Source organism: Palaemon carinicauda, chromosome 2, assembly GCF_036898095.1.
Source record: "Palaemon carinicauda isolate YSFRI2023 chromosome 2, ASM3689809v2, whole genome shotgun sequence".
NCBI classification, from domain to species: Eukaryota; Metazoa; Arthropoda; class Malacostraca; order Decapoda; family Palaemonidae; genus Palaemon; species Palaemon carinicauda.
Window position 1 is genome coordinate 107,681,198 of NC_090726.1, and position 5,000 is coordinate 107,686,197.

Genomic DNA, 5,000 nt, shown 5'->3' on the forward strand with positions numbered 1-5,000 from the left:
GATTCTCTTGGTGCCTAGGCTAAGTTGCTTATGGAGCCTTAGTATACTTTATCATACTCCCCGGTTGCTTTCTTTTCTTCTGAGAAGGTATGCAATCCCTTTCCCTCTGTTTAAGCCTTGGGCTTATCCCTAAGTGGTTTTTTCCGAATTAATTTTTGATAAAACTATACTGGGGTGTTACTGTACCTTCCTGTTCCAGTAAGTCTGGTTCAAAGAGGGACAGAACAACAGAGTTTTTTAGTCTGAGTCTGTGTTTGTCTGGCTTGGGGTAGAGTCTCCCTCGCTGGCCTGACACAGACAAAGGTGGCTTAGCCTCCTTAGGTCACTACCGAAGGTTTCTGTGGATATGATTCCTTCTTTTGTGATCTACCAGACTAGTCCTTGTTGCTGTCCTCGGGGGAGGATAAGTTTCTTTCCCTGGGAGTAGCAACACCTTCCTTGCTTTGGTGCTCTGGGAGCTGGCAAGTATTGCTGGCCTCCCCCCTTGGATCTCCCTTAGGCTAAGATAAGTTTCTTGGCTGCGGGTGATCCGTCACTAAAGCAAGGTTGGTAGGACCCTCTTTGTCCCTTCCCCCTCTATCTCCGTAATGGCCTAGCCATTACAGTACTGTACGTCGTTCTACATCTGGACCTAGTATAGGTTAGGATGTGGAATTGACTCAGCCCCTTGCCGGCCGGCAGAGCTGCCGGCCGGCAAGGGTCTTATATTTTGAGTGCTGCCCGGACCTCCCTTGGTCCCTCATCCATGCCTGCCTGTAGAGCCAGACGGCATTGGTCAGGAAGCCTGAATTAGATTCTCCCCTTCCTTATATGCACTCTTTCGGATTGCCGGGCTTGGAGGTAGTGTACACTCTTATCCCGGCATCCATTCTATTTTTCTTCTAGTGCTGTACCCGACCCGGCTGCCGGCCTATGAGGCCGGCAGCCGGGCAGGTGTAGTCCTCTGGTTCTTTTGCTGCCGGCTGGCATAGGTCTTGTACCTTTGCCGGCCGGCTAATGTCAGCCCTTGTGTGCCGGTCACCAAGAGTGTGGCCGGCAGCTGGGTACTACCTTGTGTAGTTGCCGTCCGGCAGCCATTGCCGGCCGACATTGGCTGTTGCCGGCCGGCAGTTGCTGCCGGCCGGCACATGCATTTGAACCAGAGTTCTGCCGCCTTATAGCTGTTAAGTAGTATACTTTAAAGCTAGTTATGGTGTGTGCCTGCCGGCAAGTGCCGGCCGGCACGTATCCTCCTATACTGTACTAGTATTCTTCAGTATAACATATACAGTAAGAAGAAAACTATGGTATGGGTTTTGGTACAGCACTGTGTGTTCTAACACTTTTGTGTTTTCTTGCACAGTCCTTTGCTGTTGCCCTACAGATAGGAAAGTGAGTTCTTTCCTGTCTATTATCCAGGATTTTAAGATCATTGCTTAGGTGTGAGCTTCACCTGTTTCCTCTGGAAACCTTGCATTGGTTACTCTAGAAGAGATTAACCATTTGATTTTATTATCTGGAAGGCTGCAGCAATGGGTTGTGAGGGAAACACAAGTGTGTGTCTTTCCTTTATGAATTGTTATGCTATACTATGCATATCCAGTGATACATAGTTCACTTGATACTCATGGAAATTTCTTCTCTTTACAGGAGGACCCTCCGAAGTGCGGAAATGTTTTCTGCAACGTCCGCAGCAAGTACCTCTGCGGACATGAGTTTTGTAGGAGACACGCAGCATGCGCTGTCTCCAAGGATGATCTCCAGTATTGGGACCCTCAGGTATGTACTGTGTGCACTAATCTGATTACTGAGGCTTTTGATTCCCCTAGGACAGCGGAATCAAGGGATATAGCAAGGAGAAGCTTCGTACCTGGGTAAGGGGCTTCCAAAAGAACACCTCTGGCCCTTATCTTCCAAGTGAGAAGATGAGGGCGTATCTTTTCCCTAAGGCATCAGCTGATGCAGTGATTCCCCAGCCTCAAGAGGAGATCCCCCAAGGTCAGATCAAGGTGGATACTGAAGTCGCGGTCGCGATGCAAGACATCCAGTTAGATGACAGGATGTCTGACGTGGACGAGCGTTTGGAAGAAGACCTCCTGGCAGAAGGCCAGGATGAAGTTCAAGCCCCGGACGTCGTAGAGGAAGAGGTCGACGAGGTGTCGGCTACTCCGGTTCAGATTCCGGAGCCTATTCCCTCAACATCGGCCGGTCTCCCAGTAGAGCTGGGACAGGCCCTCTCTTCGATTGTTGGAATGATCCAACAAATGCAGAAGGAGAATCAGGAGAAGGCGGCTGCTATGGAACTGCGGATGCAGTGTCTTGCAGAATCACATGGGCCCCGGAAAAGGCTCAATGTGAAAGACCTTCCCTTGTGCTCAGATGCTAACCCATGGAGGTATGCTGAGCACATGCCGATGACGACTGGAAAGATCGTCATCTCGGATAAGCTGGGTTCAGTTCCCCTAGAGGAGGTGGAATTCTGGCCCAGCAAGGCATCATATCCGGACTGCTATGTCCGGCTGAGAAAAGAACCAGCTTCAAGGGAGGAGACAGAGCCAAAGGAGGTCATAGTCATGGACCATGCTAAGGCTCAAGCTCTACTTTCATCCTCGATGAAGGAGAGGGGCTTCTCTAACTCGAAGGTAGCTGCATTGAGCAAGAAGCTCCCTTCCTTTGTGTCCTCTCCTGCTAGAGCCTTCCCCTTTTTACAGAAAGGGTTTGCGGCTGTCCTAAAAGCAGTCGAGGCCGGCAAGCCTTGCCCCTCCCTGGAGGAGTGTAAACCCTTGACGCTGGCCCTGCCTATGGACCACAAAGACTGGAAGGACGTCCATCTGACGTTCTCAGTGGGAAAGTTGGAGGCTGATATTGCCGGACGGCAATTCGGCGAGGACCTCCCCAAGCTGTCTGACTTTCTTTTGCGAAGAGAGTTCGAGACAAAAGAAAGACTGGCTGCCTCAATGTCTCTTCAGACTACTCTTGAGACGATGGCAAGTGACCCCAAGGTCCATGAAATGTTCATGGTGGTGGCTAAGACTCACCTGGCCACGGTGACGAAGGACCTTTATGGCTTCGTCAAGGCGAGGAGAGCTTGTAGGGAGTTCGTGTTCACCGGGGCTACGGTGAGGCACGAGCCAAGGAAATTAATCTCCTCCAACATTTGGGGAAAAGACCTTTTCCCTACTGATGTGGTCAAAGAAGTTGTTGATAAGGCCGCCGTGGAGAATAGAAACCTTCTCCAGAAGTGGGGCCTGGCTATCAAAAGAAAGTCTTCCCTGGATGAGGGTCCTCAACCAAAGAGGAAGAATATGAGGACTAGGCTACCGTCTCGGCCAGCCAAGCCCTCTAGACAGCAACAGCAACTGCAATTGCCATTGCCTCCAGTGCCCCAGATGGTGGCACAAACCCCGACCACTTTTCAGTGGGTACCCCAGGCTGTGCCGAGTCAGTCCACGGCATTCACCCCAACGTTCGAAGGACAGTCTTCTTCCTTTCGAGCAAAGCCTAGAGGAGCAGCCAGAGGCTCGTCTAGGCGCCCCTCAAGGGGAAGGGGATTCAGGGGTGGTCGTGGTCAGGGAGGCAAGACCTCAGGACGGCAGTCCAAGTGAAATGATACCGGTAGGAGGGAGACTGATGAAATTTTGGGATCGATGGACCTTCGACCCCTGGGCCCACAGCCTACTCAAGAATGGACTGGGCTGGAGCTGGTACAGCACTCCACCCCCGTGCCTTCAGTTTTTCCAACACTCCACCCCCGTTCTGGAGGAGTACGTTCAAGAACTGTTGGAGAAAAAGGTGATCCAAAAGGGCGAAGTCCATCAAATTCCAAGGGAGGCTGTTTTGTGTTCCCAAGAAAGACTCGGAAAAGCTCAGAGTCATTCTGGACTTGTCGCCACTCAACAAGTTCATAGTGAATTGCAAATTCAAAATGCTAACACTGCAACATATAAGGACCTAACTGCCCAAGAGGGCATACTCAGTCTCTATAGACTTGTCAGACGCCTATTGGCACATTCCAATCAGCCGTCGACTCTCCCCCTACCTGGGGTTCAGGCTACAACGGAGACTATACGCCTTCAGAGCCATTCCATTCGGGCTAAACATAGCCCCAAGGATTTTCACGAAGCTGGCGAGCGCAGCTCTCAAACAATTACGCCTAAAGGGAATTCAGGTAGTAGCCTACCTGGACGACTGGCTGGTGTGGGCAGCATCAGAGACAGAATGCTTGCAAGCTTCCAGTCAAGTGATCCAGTTCCTAGAGTACCTAGGCTTCAAGATCAACAGAAAAAAGTCTCGACTTTCTCCATCTCAAAAGTTCCAGTGGCTGGGAATCCACTGGGACCTTTTGTCACACCATTTCTCCATCCCGGCGAAGAAAAGGAAGGAGATAGCGGGTTCTGTCAAGAGACTTCTAGATTCCGAAAGGATATCAAGACGCGAACAGGAGAGGGTACTAGGTTCTCTCCAGTTTGCTTCGGTGACAGACCCAGTGCTAAGAGCACAGCTAAAGGATGCAACCGGAGTTTGGAGAAGGTATGCATCAAACGCGCGAAGAGATCTGAGAAGACCAGTGCCGCCTCGGCTATGTACTCTTCTCAGGCCTTGGTCCCAAGCCAGACATCTAAAGAAGTCGGTTCTTCTTCAGCCACCTCCCCCGTCGATGACGATTCACTCAGACGCCTCAAAGGAGGGATGGGGAGGTCACTCTCATCGGAAAAAAGTCCAGGGGACTTGGTCCAAGCTATTCAGGACCTTTCACATAAACTTTCTAGAAGCTATGGCAGTGCTCCTTACCTTAAAGAAAGTCTCCCCGCGTCACTCGATCCACATAAGATTGGTGATGGACAGCGAGGTAGTTGTGAGATGCTTGAATCGACAAGGGTCGAGGTCACCACCTCTCAACCAGGTGATGTTGGCCATTTTCCGATTGGCGGAAACGAAGAAGTGGTACCTGTCGGCAGTTCACCTTCAAGGAGTCCGCAACGTGACAGCGGACGCTCTATCCAGGTTCACACCGATAGAGT